This window comes from Lutjanus erythropterus, chromosome 1, assembly GCF_056507025.1.
Source record: "Lutjanus erythropterus isolate fLutEry1 chromosome 1, fLutEry1.hap2, whole genome shotgun sequence".
In the NCBI taxonomy this organism is placed as follows: Eukaryota; Metazoa; Chordata; class Actinopteri; order Lutjaniformes; family Lutjanidae; genus Lutjanus; species Lutjanus erythropterus.
Window position 1 is genome coordinate 3,128,961 of NC_139317.1, and position 13,724 is coordinate 3,142,684.

Genomic DNA, 13,724 nt, shown 5'->3' on the forward strand with positions numbered 1-13,724 from the left:
GGGGGCAGATTACAAAACTTTTAAACTACAATATTAAAATCTGGTTTCATCACACACATACAGAGAAATGTCACTTATTATCTGCTCTCTGACTGTGAACACACCCAAACAAGAATAGAGAATAGTTGATGTGTCATGAGAAATGTGGTATAATGAAGAGAAATGCAAACGCTTCAGAACTTTTAAGCTGAGGTTAACTTTTTTGTTCTTTACCAGCTCCTCTCTAACTTCTTCTGTTTGCTGCTGGGCAGGTATTGTACTCTGGGTTTATCCAAGCTATTTTTTTCTTTTTTTTTTGTAAAACAGCTGCCTGCTGCAGCTGGAAACAAGACTGAGGAGAGGAGAGTTGTGGTCTCAGCCAGGGATTTTCAAAGTCTGTGACTGTAGGTCTCCTGTCAGACACAACTTGGGGAAAAAGTGCCTCACTGAGCTTACATATTTAGTTCTGCTCGTTTCCTGGATGTCTGTGGGATCATGATTATGTTATTTGATTCTATAGACACTCAACAATTGAGCCAAGACAGCCTAATATTGCTGTTTGACTATACCAAATACATACAAGCTCTGTCCAAAGACACTTAGTTTTCAACTCTGGGAAAAACAGTAAAATCCCTAAAACTGAACTATCTGTTGAACTAAATCACTAGTTCATCTACGATGCTGCTTCACTGATGTCATCAAACTACATCTTTTGTTATTGTTTTTTTGAACTTACATTTCATGCGTTCAAGTTACGATTGATTGTTGGTGTTTGGATGGAGATAAAAGGCCGGCGGACTGCAGCGAACAGGTACTTCAATCAGTGGAGACAAGTGAAGGAAGTTGAAATAAATCTTGATACAAATGATATGTGATGTTTGGTTGACAGAAGGTCTTTGGCACTTAGATTCCACAAGGAGATTTTTGTAATCGAGGGCCACCTGCCCTGAGCAGCAGTATGGCGTCTAGACACACAGGTAGCAGCAGCTGATGACCCTGGGACTGATGAGGCTGATGAATTAATGAGTCTGTGAAGAAGCAGGAAGATGAAGGCTAAAGATGAAGGTGTATCGCTGCGCTATTGGATAGAGGTGATCAGCTGAAAGAACAGCTGATGTAGCCTCAAACAGTGACAGCAGGCAGAGTGAGCATGTGTGAGAGGAGTGAAAGAAAGTAAGGAGAATAAACAACAGGCCAAATGTGCAAAAGTCTAGTCTTCCTGACTGAACTTTAACTGTAACTTCATTTCTCCAGCAGAGCGACAGGACACAGCGAGCTTCCTGGCTGCTCCAACATAAATCCCTGTAGGCTCCCTGTGTGTTCTTTAGTGGATCATTGGACCAATTAAAATCCTGCATGTAGGCCAACATGGCTGCTGAAACCACAGGGTTTACCTTTCCCATTTTTCTCGTTTCTGTAAAACTGACAAAGAGCCTGGATTAGCTCCATTTTGGTGATTGATTTAAAATCATTGGCCAGATCTTTGTTGGAACACGGGGGTGCTGTTTACTCGACAACACTTTTAGCATAAACTGGTAAACTTTTGTTGAGTTTTGGTCATTCATTCACTTTGGGGGCCTCAAAAACGCAAACATTTGTAACTGGCAACGTGTGGTTCCTGTGAAAACGGTGACGACACACACATGCATATTATGTTTTCAGTTAAATAGCCACGCACAAACGAACTACGGAGCTGAGTTTGTGACGCTGACTGAACCGAGTTTATTAACCTCCTTCCTGCAGAATGTAGATTTGTTGCACCATCACTGTGCTCAGCAGAGACGTGCATTTGAGCGTGCATCCGCCATTATCTTCTCGTTTGTTTGTACTCACCACTCTGTAGAAGAAAGCGCAGCCTTATTGTGTTATTCTGTGGTGTTTGATTACTAAGTTACATTGCCAACTACTGGCCTGGCGTGCATACTACAGCACTTTTGCGGCTTTGTGTGCAAGGGGATCCTCCTCACAGCATGGTCATTTGAACAAGGAACTTTTTAAAACGCAAATGAAAAACTTTTCCATTTGTAGCAAAACTGCTGTCTTGTAAACGTTGCCTCTGTCTGAAGACAGTGAACAGACCCTATAGTCTGTTTAACAGTCCCACCATTATTTCTAGACGTTTCCAGCTCAGTCATTACTGTCAGCGTGTCTCCTTTCTTTTTTATCTTCCTCCTCTATCCTTTCCATCTCTTTCCACCGCTCCTCCACACTTAGCCCGTCCAGTAAATCAAAATTCACAACAAAATCTGACATCTTAACACAGTAATACTGATGTAATGTGCTCAGCCAATTATAATCGAGGACTGGAACTTTCCATTTAAAAGAAAATAATGCACTCTTGCCTGCCGATCTGAATTGAAAATTATCAGTGGCCATGATAAAATAGGTTGTAAACCCTTAGAACTGCAATTTCTCCTCTTATAGAGGCTCATAAAAAGTAATAATCCATTTTTAACCAGAAGCATATAACAAATGTATCTTATGGACACTTTATTTTATATAATAGTCTTGTTAAATACTTGATTCTGTGCAGCTGGAAGGCACAGAGCTTTCCACAGTGCTGTGTAACAGGATACCGACAGCAACAAAGATCTAACGACGACATAAAGACCAAATAAAAAGTCTCAGTTCACATTCTGACTGAACAAAATTCAACTTTTTTTCATGAGAAGTTAACTCGCATTGCTCTCGTCTTATAGATGTGGTGTCAGGGGGCTCTTAAAATGCTGCAAATGCACATTGTGTTTTGATCAAATGGCAAATAAAAACATACCCAACATTGTTGTTTCCTATCAGACAGCACTATCTGCAGAATGCAGCTGGATTTTCTGAAATATTCCCACCACAGGGGAACGGCAGCTCTGCATATCGTCTCTGCAACAAACAAAATCATTTTCCTGTCATCTACATTGTTATTTTCAAACTTTTTCCACTTGATACACACAAAGTATCCGCCTTGTTAAAATTGCAGTGTATCTTGTGGAACAGTGATTCAATCTCAGTCGTTATCTTTTCACTCGCCAGACAGTTATCTATATCTGCTGTTAGAGCTGTCAAAGTTAGATCAATCTGCCTGCGTTACAAAGTGGATCCATTTCTGCTTAAAGTTTTACCACACACAGCTTTGAAATCAACGCAAACAGAGGGGAAACAAACGCTGCGAGCACAAAACGTCTGCTAATATGGAGTTAGAGGATGTCAGATATCTCTTAAAACTGGAAAATATGAAGATATGTTATCTGAACGATGGGTCATTCACTGCTTCCTCTGTTGCCTTTTATTTTAAGTAAAAGAGACATTTTAATATTTCAGAAAAAGGATATCTTTTCGATATCTTTCTCATTCACCTTATCTACAGATGTGTTTAGCTTCATTCCCTGATATGAGGGACGGTTCTGTTTTTGAAAAAAGTTGTTCGGTGAGATAAAACACCAGTATTTCTCTGTGCAATCATTTTAATTTGAAGCTCCTTTTGCAGCCAAAGAAAAACCCAACTCGCACATCCAACAGAACATCAGACAATTAGACGGAGCAGCTGAGACAACAGATGTTCCCTCTTTATTTAAGTGTAAACTCAGTCTTCAGCTTCTGTTCTTAATTGTTAGAGAAGCGCACACGGCACTCGCTCTCTGCTTCTCTCACACATATTTTTATCTCATCACTTCTGACAAAGTCTCCCAAAGTCTAGAACACATCCACAGACTCACACACCGTCCACAGGACCTGCCCTGATTCACACACTATAAAAACTATTAATATTACATAAGAGGGATGTAACTGTCGTCCACCTGTATACAGTGTAGGACAGAACATAGAGGAATAACCTGTTTTTACTGAGTTTATCTGATCCTGCAGTCATTTTCAGAGACCGGCTCGTGACCCACAGGTGTGGGTTTCAGGAGGTTTCATTTGTGTTGCCAAATTAATGAAAGACTTTGGAGGTAATTTTGCAAATTTAAAGGGATACTTCACCCAAAAATGAAAATTCAGTCATTATCTACTCACCCTCATACTGAGGTTTCGTTTTTTAGTCCACAAAACACTGTTGGAGTTTCACAGGAAAACAGCGTTACAGAATCTCCCAAACAGTGGAAGTGAATAGTGACCAGTTTGTAAACAAAAAAAATTAACAAAATAAAAACATAAAATGCCTCCACACTGCTCATCTGGTGTGATCTAAGTCTCTTAAAGCACCGACATGCAAAGTTAACTAAAGAAATGTCATTTCCACCATGTTAACCTGAATCCTCACTGTAGATTCGTAGCTTGGAGCCACGTTCACGTGCACACTGTCTGAACTGTGTGTGTGGTGTGACGGTGTGCAAACGGCATGTTGGGGCTTTAGCGGGCTTGGATTACACCAGACAAGCAGTATGGAGGCATTTATGTTTTTTTCTGGGGTTGTTTTTTACATTCGAAAACTGGTCTCCATTCACTTAAACCGGAGATTCTGCAACACTGTTTTCCTGTGAAACTCCAGCAGGGTTTTAACTTATAGAGTCCTGAACCTTAAAATGTTTAGATATTGTCTTTTTAAAAACAGTGAAAACAGCCTTCCTGTTTGCATTCAACATTTTTTTTTTATTAAGAGGGTGAAATTATAATTTAAGAGAGTTTTGCATCTTTGAAACAAGTAAGTAAAGTAGGAACCAACATAAATTATAAATACGTTTCAGTTTTGGGAGTTAACCTATGGAATAGCGCTTTAATCGGGCCTTCAAAATTCTGTCCGAAACCAACCTGAACCCGACCATTGTTAACGTATTTCAGCCCGAACCCGACATTTTTCTTAACAAACCCTGTATGTACAAACCAAGGCAATGACTAAATTGGGGAGGAAAACTGAAGATAAATGAATAAATATAGTAAAGCCCGAATGTGACATGAGCCTCTGAAATATGTGAGAAATAAGACCCGACCCGACCCGAACCTGTCGGGTCCCGTCAGGTTTGGGCACGGGTCTCAAACTCTACTATGGAACTGACAGAGTGATGAGTTGAAGTTGTGTAGCTCTCTGTTGAGTTTCAAAATAATTAAGGATTATAATTTAGAGGAGAATCTTTCTTTTTTGTATTGCTGATATTCAGGGTTATCTTTTCTTAATGGATTGTAATGGACAGACAAAAATAGGCCTTGGCCTTCAGCCCATTCCCTTTTCAGTTCATTCTTATTTTCTGAAATAATTATTTTTTAACTGAAATAAAGTATTTGTTCCTTCATTCATGTATGGTTTCAACAACGTTCATCAAGAATAATATGAGATGATGTGGAAAAAGTCAGTAAAAAATGGTCAGAAATTTTCATTTATGCATAAATGAACCCTTCCCAGGCTTTAGTTATAAGGCCTATTGTGAATTGGGTCACCATGGTTTGTCATTTTCAAACCGTAGTCCTCCAAAAAAAAAAGTTTGTGAAACACTGCTGTAGAGAACGTCACAGTGTTGGCAGACATTAGAGGTTATTAACAAAAAACAAATAACATTTTATACTACGATTAGCTCCACCTGGGCTAATCATGGACTCCAAACAGGAAGGCAATCAAAGCAAAATATAAGAAAAAAAAAGGTAGCAACACTGGAGGAAATGGCTTATTGTGGTGGCTAAATAATTAAGAAAAAAGAGATCTTCTTTGGCCATTGTTGGTCTTCATTAGGGCTTTTTTAAACGAACGGACCAAAACAGCCAGATGCAACACTCCTCCCTAACTGACTGGAGTGAAGACAACACAGACCTGAACACTAACACCAGACCGACAAACAGGCTAAAACTAAAACTAAGGCTGCCAATTTAAGTTATTTTAAGACGTGAAGATATCATGTAATACATCAGCTTAATAATAAAAACGTGGACTAAAAGAACATTTAAAAGCTTTATTACAGTAACTGTTTTATTTGATGCTTATTATCAGTAAATGTGTTCATCATTAATTCCTGATACAAATATAAAATGTCAGCAGTGCATCTGTCTCTGGACCTTCATGCTGATTGAAGTCTCAGATCAAACTGTCTGTCCCTCACATGATGCTAGCATCAGCTCGTCCATCAACTCAGCTTAAAAGGATAGTTCACCCAGAAATCAGTCATTATCTACTCACCCTCAGGCTCTTTTGTAAAAAGAAATTGTGGGGGAAAAAAAGTGTTTTTTTTATGTAGTGGAGGATTATTGAGGATATGACTGTCTGGTTAGGCTCCAGCACCCCAGACTGACCCTGAGTGCTGAACGCTGCCAGCAGAGGAACACTCTGCTCATCTTTCCTGCCCTTTGAAGACGTCCCAGACTGTGGCTTATATGTCCCAACTCATATTCAAAATATATCACATGAATAGATTAAGCAGATGATCTTTAGTAGGCATGGCTTCCTTTGCTGTAATTTTAGATTAAGGTAAAATGATTATGGCAACACCTCTTATATTAACTCTTTCCCAGCCAGCGTTTTTTTTTTTGTTTTTGGGTTTTTTTTTGAGAAAGTTGTCAGCCAGCGCCAGCAGTTTTGCCAACACCTACAGAATATTCAGTTCTATGAATGTTAACATGGAATATATCAAAAGAAAGAACAAATCTTCTAGTTTTATAGTTTTAGACAAAAAAATTTTGTTCGCGTTTCATTCTGTCTTTGACTGCCAGTTGACTGCATCAAAGAATCTGATTTTCAGACAAAAACTGAGAAAACAACGTTTTTGTGAAAGAGACATTTTAAACACGACAGTGTGGCTAACGTGGCTAACATTGAGTGTGTGTGTGTGTGTGTGTGTGTCACCCGCCCCCCCCCACCCAAAACACTGTCAAAGAGGCCCAGGTTCTGGAGCGTTGTCTGTCCCGGCTGCAGCGTGGTCCCAGGGGCTGCAGCGCGAAGAGCCCCGCTCTGTGGCCACGTCATGATGCTCTTCGACCCACAGATCTGCAGCCGTGCACCGATGTCTTCAAGCTAGATAACACCACCTTCTTCTGCTGCTCAGTTTCAGTGGTTCCATTCTTCTTTGAGTGACAATTTTTTGTCAGATGATGTGTCACACTACCTTCTCGCAGTGAAAACACAAATTGACAAGATATCTCATCAGTGGTGGGTTAGAATTACAACGTCATTTATGAGCCTTTAGAAGTGATCAGTTGACATGTGCACCACGGCACATGATACCTCCAACCTCCTCCTAAAGAGCACCCGCTAAAGGACAGTCTGGGAAACATTCGCACGAAAGGAAGCTCCTTTCCTAAAGTTTACCTTAGTAGCACACTAAAGTACATCAAAACTCTGCTGCGCAGCTAACTGAGCTAACTAACTAGCAGCAGCTACAGTTGGCATCAGTTAGCAATTACTCTGGTCATGTGCTGCCCCCTATATGTATGGAGTATGCATTGAATTCTTAAATATTGTTTTGCACCTTTAAAGTTGCTGAAACAACCATAGTTTCTCCAAATCACAGCTGTGGTGAACCTGTGAATATTGATAGATGTTTGATGCTGATATAGAGAGGAGGAGCCTGAACAATATTCAACTCTCTTACTTAAATTTGTTTTAATATTTCACAGTGAAAATGTAGCTGTATATTGAAAGGACAGATAAGACCGTCTGTCCTGTTTTTTTTGCCTCGAGCCAGTTTGAGTTTGTGTATGTACATTTGTCTGTTTACGGATGTGTCTGAACATTTCTGTGGAAATTAATCCCGTTACACAATAAAGTGCCCAGAGCCCCAGCTGGATTTCATATGACAAAGTCATGGGAGGTGGTCAAACAAGATTTTTAATGTTCTGTAAAAGAAAATAATTTATATTTCAGTAGCAGTTTCTCAGCGTGACTCCTCCGTCCACCTGCAACCTACACACACACACACACACACACACACAGATAAAATTTAGAAAATGAAAGTAAACTTGCGAAACTCCACAATGTCAACGTCTGTGAGAAGAAGAGAATATCTCCCAGGCCGGTCTTTATCTCATGCTGCTATACGTTCCTTGATCCAGCAAAAGAAATCAATTATCCACCCTAGATGGTAAATTCTATAGGGCGACGTTTCTTTCTCTTATTGAAGAGAGGAAGTGAATGGGTTTGCCTGCGGGGACAGAGAGGGTAAAGAGAAGCGTATTGTGTGTCTTTATTCAACATCTGCTTGTAAACAACTTTATTAGATTCTCCTGGGGGACCGAGACAAATACCCCCTCCACTCCATTGTGTGATGCTGCCCGTGTGCGCACACACACACACACATACACACACATACACACATACGTCCTCCTGCTCCCGTTGGCTGAGTAGTTTGATCGCTGGAAGCTAATTCTTCAATGTTAACTATGAGGAGACGCCTGCCTGCACTGCTAACGTTAACGGCGTCGGACAGGTCTTTTGTTGAGCGATGTGCTCGGGCTGAGCTAATTGAAAGGTTTCCCTCCCCGACGGAGAACGAAGGAGGGGGGGAGGGGTGGCTGCTAATTTGATTAGAGGGCTTTCCTCTTCTGTTTCCTGTGAGTGCTCTGTTTTTCATTTCCCGTTTGACTGCAGATCTTAAATCAACATGTTATTTTGTGTTGTGCATGTTTACTCTTTTTGCTTCTAGGCTTTAGATTTTTAGGGAAGCACCCCGAGTTGAACACATCTTTTGTTGAAGTTTGCAGTCTTGTAGCTGTGAGAAACCTTTTGTTATTTTCCATTTGTGCCTGAGGCCATTTTATCTCTTGTCAGTATAATTTCTCCCCTCTTTCATTCTCGGTCCATCTCATTCTGTCCTATTTTTTTTTCTTCTTCTTCCTGGATCTTGAATGCCGTTTGCGTCGCCCCTCTGGCCGTTGAACCCGAGCGGCTCGGCTGTCTGTGACCTGGTTCACCCCCCTCCCCTCTCTCTGTCACCCACCTCCCTCCATTGTAACGTCTGCCACTCATCCAGGGTCTGGGAGACAAAGGTGGAAAAAAGTCTGGAGGACATGCGTGGCAGTCCACAGTTTGTGCTCTCACCTTTAGAGCGAGGTGCACTTAAAGGGAAAATTCTGCACTTTTCATGTGGCTGTTCAGTCAGTGTTGATGGTAAATATAGTTTGTTGAAGCTGTAAATTTCTTGATGCTGTTCTTCCACCTGCAGAGCCACACTGTTTGCACTGCCACTGTCTAGTTTTGTTGCCCAAAGTAGCATTAGGTGTAGAGCTGCAACCATTTAATCAGTTATTACAGTTTTTCACAAATGCTATGACAAGTTTCTTAAAACCTGTAAATAAAGTTTGGCATTATAATTGGCTTTGCTTTTTGAAGGAGCACAAAAGATTTTATTGTCAGTTTGAATGTTGATCATCTGTAGAAAACTGTGTGTAGTGTTTTGGGTAAAAAAATATGAAAACTGAGTGTACGGCAGAAAATTGTGTTTGCAGTGCTGCAGCTTTTGTGTAGAAATTCGGTGCGTGAGTTTAAGATTTCAGTGGCTGCAATTTTAGTGTGTAAACAACTGTGAAACCCTGTAATTCACTCCATTACAAACAAGTGAAAAATGTTGAGTGAGTGACAGTTGTGTTGGAGTTTCTACAGCCCGTGTTTACCATTTTGCAACAAAAGTGTATCGCAGTGAAAAATGTGCCTTAAAAACCCAAATGTGTTTTAGGGAGTGAGAATGGATTCAGAGTTTTGCCAAAAGATCGTATAATTTGATGAATGGGGTTTAGTATTTTAGCATTTGTGAAAAAACTGTAATCCCCTATTAAATTAATCGCCAACTATTTTGATAATCGATTAATTGCTTTGAGTCATAAATAAATAAATGTGAATTTTTTTTTATACTCCTCTCTGACAGTAAATTTGAATGTCTTTGAGGTGAAAATGTTTGAGGATGTCACCTCGGGATTTGGGAAACAGTTTCTCCATTTTGTGGCATTTCATGAACTGAACAATTAATCAATTAGTTGAGAAAACAGTCGACAGATTAATCAGTACTGAAAATAATAATAAAAGTTGCAGTCCGAGTTAGGTGACAAAGCCTAGCATGTCCCCTGGCTACCCAGAGGAGGAGACTAGAAACACTGGATATATGACGTCATAAACCTCAGGAACCAATCCTGTTATTCGAGGGGGCGACGCTATGCATATCATTAGCAGTGATGCCCCGCCCACAAGAAACCTGGATGTAGCTGATTAGCTAGCAAAACAGAGAAGAAGCCAGGTGAAGCTAATTAGAGGTTGAATTGTGTGGAGAGGGCAAGATGTAGAGCTGCATGAAAGCCATTTTAACAAGGTATTTGAACTTATCTTGCAAAAACAACAACATCAGACACAATTTACTATTTCTTGCAGAGCATTTTATGTTATTTAAAACATGATTGAAGTTTTTAAATAAGGGGGAGGGTATAAATACACCAATAAAGTATCTTATTACTTATCCTTTGGAAATAACTGCGACTTGCACAGACACTAAACAGGTGCTGCACCTGAGAGGAGTGTGGTTTGTGAGTCTGCATCAGTGCAGACTCACTGCTGGAGGGTTTTATAACTCACTCCTCCTTCAGGCTGATGGTGAGAGTGAGCAGGGAGATGCAAGACAACACTGGATGCAGGAAGAACGACAGATTTTGCAGCAGGAGAACTGAGCTTTCTCTGTCAGTTAGCAGTGCCGAGGAATTTATCGCTGCAACTGATGACATTTGTCAGCAACATCAAGTGGAAATCCACATGAAAAGTGTCAAAATTTTCCCTTTAAGTGAAAAAAAAATCACACTTTCTTTCTTTTTACTTACTAATTTGAAGGCAGACAAAGAAACGGGACAGAGAAGGACTAATGGGCACAGAGCCTGATGGAAAAGTGAAGATAAAAATAATGAAGGAAAAGAGCTTCCCTGTGTTTATGTTTATCAATTACTTTGATCAGAAATTGTGAATGTGTCATCCCTCGTCACTTCAGTATGCAAGTGACTCATGAAACATGCACTCGCTAGTTGTGAGTTCATCAAAACAGTTGCAACGTCTTTGTGTTTTTTGTCAGAAAAGACTTTTGTCTTGAGTCAGACAGGCAGGGAAAACCTCGTCACCACACCTCTGCAGCAAATCTGATATTAGTCATTAATGGAATTAGATTTTTATCACATCCTAAAACAAAAACATTAATTCTGTAATCCTATAATTCTAGTAGTCTTTTTATGTGACATATTTAGGTCTATAAGGAAAATGCACCATCAGTATCCATTTATTTAAAAATATCTGTATTCAGATCAGAACACCAGTTTAAAGTGTCTGGACTTACTCATTTTCTGTGTCAAATTGTTTTCCACTGACATTTCTGCTCCTCATACATCATATAACATAATATCTGAACTGTGAACCTAAATTAATCAAATGATGCAGAATGAAGTGTGTTTGAACTCTGTGACCTTTAAAAAAAAGTTAGTCTGGGCCTAAAAAAAGTTGGGTAACTGTCAGCGGTCCAGGTCAGAATTGCATTGGGTAATATTAAATGATTTTACTTGGACCGGGAGGAAGTCCAGATAAAATAAAGTTGGTTTGATGTAGGGCTGTTCCCAATAATATTTTCGGGGCTTTGAAGCTTCGATGGGAATTACCTCCAATATTTCAAGCTTGGAGGTGGAGGGATCAACACAAGCTACTCTCCTCAAACTCGTGGTCAGTATTTATTTATATAGTTTGCTGTTATTATGATTATGACTCTAATGAGAGACGAGGACAGGAGGAGAGACATGAGCTGCCTGTTATGTATGTCTGTTACATCCCCATCTCAAAAGTCAGATTGACAGCTGAGCGATTGAAGGCGTGGAAGGTGGGTCGAGCTCACGCTGGTTACAACCATGAAAATCATGCTGCTTTGGTTTTGCTACTGGCACTTCCTGTTCACACACTAACCATGTGGATTACTTTAAAACTGAAGAAAAAGTCTGAATATGATCATTCAGATAATATCTGATTTTATAAGGAGCTCCTCTATCTATAATCTGATTTCTAAATGCATTTATGGATGTTTTGTCTTGATGATATTCATCATTTCACTTGTGACAATGAGAAAATCACTTGGGTGACAGGAGAAATCATGAATCCATCCGTCCATTTTCTGTAACCGCTTTTTCCCGAAGGGTCGCGGGCTGCTGGAGTCTATCCCAGCTGACATTGGGCGAGAGGCAGGGTTCACCCTGGACAAGTCGCCAGTTCATCGCAGGGCTGACACATAGAGACAGACACTCACATTCACACCTACGGACAATTTAGAGTCACCAGTTAATGTAGCATGCATGTCTTTGGACTGTGGGAGGAGGCCGGAGAACCCGGAGAGATCGGAGAATTGTTGAACATGTTTTATTGAACTGCTCAAAACTACTTTTCCAGTGTAGCTGTGTTGCTTTCTTGGCAATAATTAGGGCTATGAGTAGGAGTATTATAATATGTGGTGATCGTGTGTTGCATGTTTCCAGATCACTGAGAATGTATACCGTGGAGGAAAGTGGAACGCTACAGCTAATCAATAGAGATAATGCTGTGGTTACTTCTTCTAAAAATGGTTGGCAGACCACTAAGCTTTTTTTTCCTGATGATTTCTCCTTCAAATTTTGAAACTTTTTGCTGCCTTCTCCATCTTCTCTTTCCAACCTGTAGAAAATGACATGCCCACTGATAAAACTGCTATTTCCTTTTTCAGCTGAGAACCGAATTTTTGGGCTCCAAACCCATTCATATTTGGTTGAAATGCTCTAAACGGTTTAAAATTAGGTGCAGGAAGCAGATAAGAACCACTTCTGTGTTGTTGGAAAAGGGCTATAAAGAGAACGTTATGTTCAAGTCCAGAGTACAAGAGGAGAAAAATATTCAAACTGCTCTCTCTGTGTTCAGAACAAGAACAATTTAATTTTCAGTCCCCGTGGCCCCGGGATGTCCTGAGCGGACAGTTTTCCCACAGAGTTCAGACTCTGGAGGAAGATGTCAGGTGTGCTCTTACAGAGTCGGTCCCTGCGCTGCTCATTCTGCTGCTGCTCACTCCTCCGCTCTCACTCCTCCTGCAGCAGCCGATCAAGAGATTCAAGGGCGCTGAAGACTGCTTCAGCATGCCGAGACAATAGCTGGAATTAGGTAGCGATTATTTAATTTGATATCTATTAATCTTTTTGTAGCCGTTGCTGATGTAATCCTCCTTGTGTTCCTGCTCCGATCCGCAGGATGAAAGGATTAGGCACCCGTTTAATGATTTATCAACTCTCCTTCAGGATTACCAGAGCATGTGTCTCTGGCTCTCTTATTAAAATCTGGGCCTGCTGTATTTGCAAGACGTTTTCTCTCCAGCTCTCCAGAAATATGCCGGGTAGCACAAAGAAGAGCTCTTAGACACGACTAATCCTGACGGCTTTCAGCTCATTAGAAAGTTCAGGCTGCTTTGATTGCAGGAGTGACCCCAGCTGTGATCATTTCACTGCATGTTTGTTTGCAGTCGAAGTGCTCGGTGACAACTGAGAACCCTTCAGGACTTTAGTTTCCAACCAGAGGGTTGAGACCCATCTAAGAGGTCAAAAGAGAAATATGAAAAATACAGTTCTTGGTTTTTTTTTTTGTATGGGAAATACTGGTTAGTTTTACCTCATCAGGCCTCTAAGAACTATTGAAATGTAATAAACTGAAAATCACTCTTTGGCGGAACTGTTGACAACTCGCTGTCACACTGTTTCCGTCTTTCTCAGTTTTTGCAAACAGTTTTTATGCTCACTTGTGGTGAAAAAAAGTTAATGCACTTAATCGGAGATGGAAGAATCTTTTTGAATAAGTTCTGCAAACATTTAACTCA

The 13,724-nt window shown here is 40.4% G+C and overlaps 1 protein-coding gene across 4 annotated transcripts in view; it reads left to right on the forward strand.

Moving 5' to 3' along the window:
• Nucleotides 1-13,724, forward strand: part of LOC146332482 (multiple epidermal growth factor-like domains protein 11) — a 220,523-nt gene that overhangs the window by 65,847 nt on the left and 140,952 nt on the right. The window lies entirely within an intron of this gene.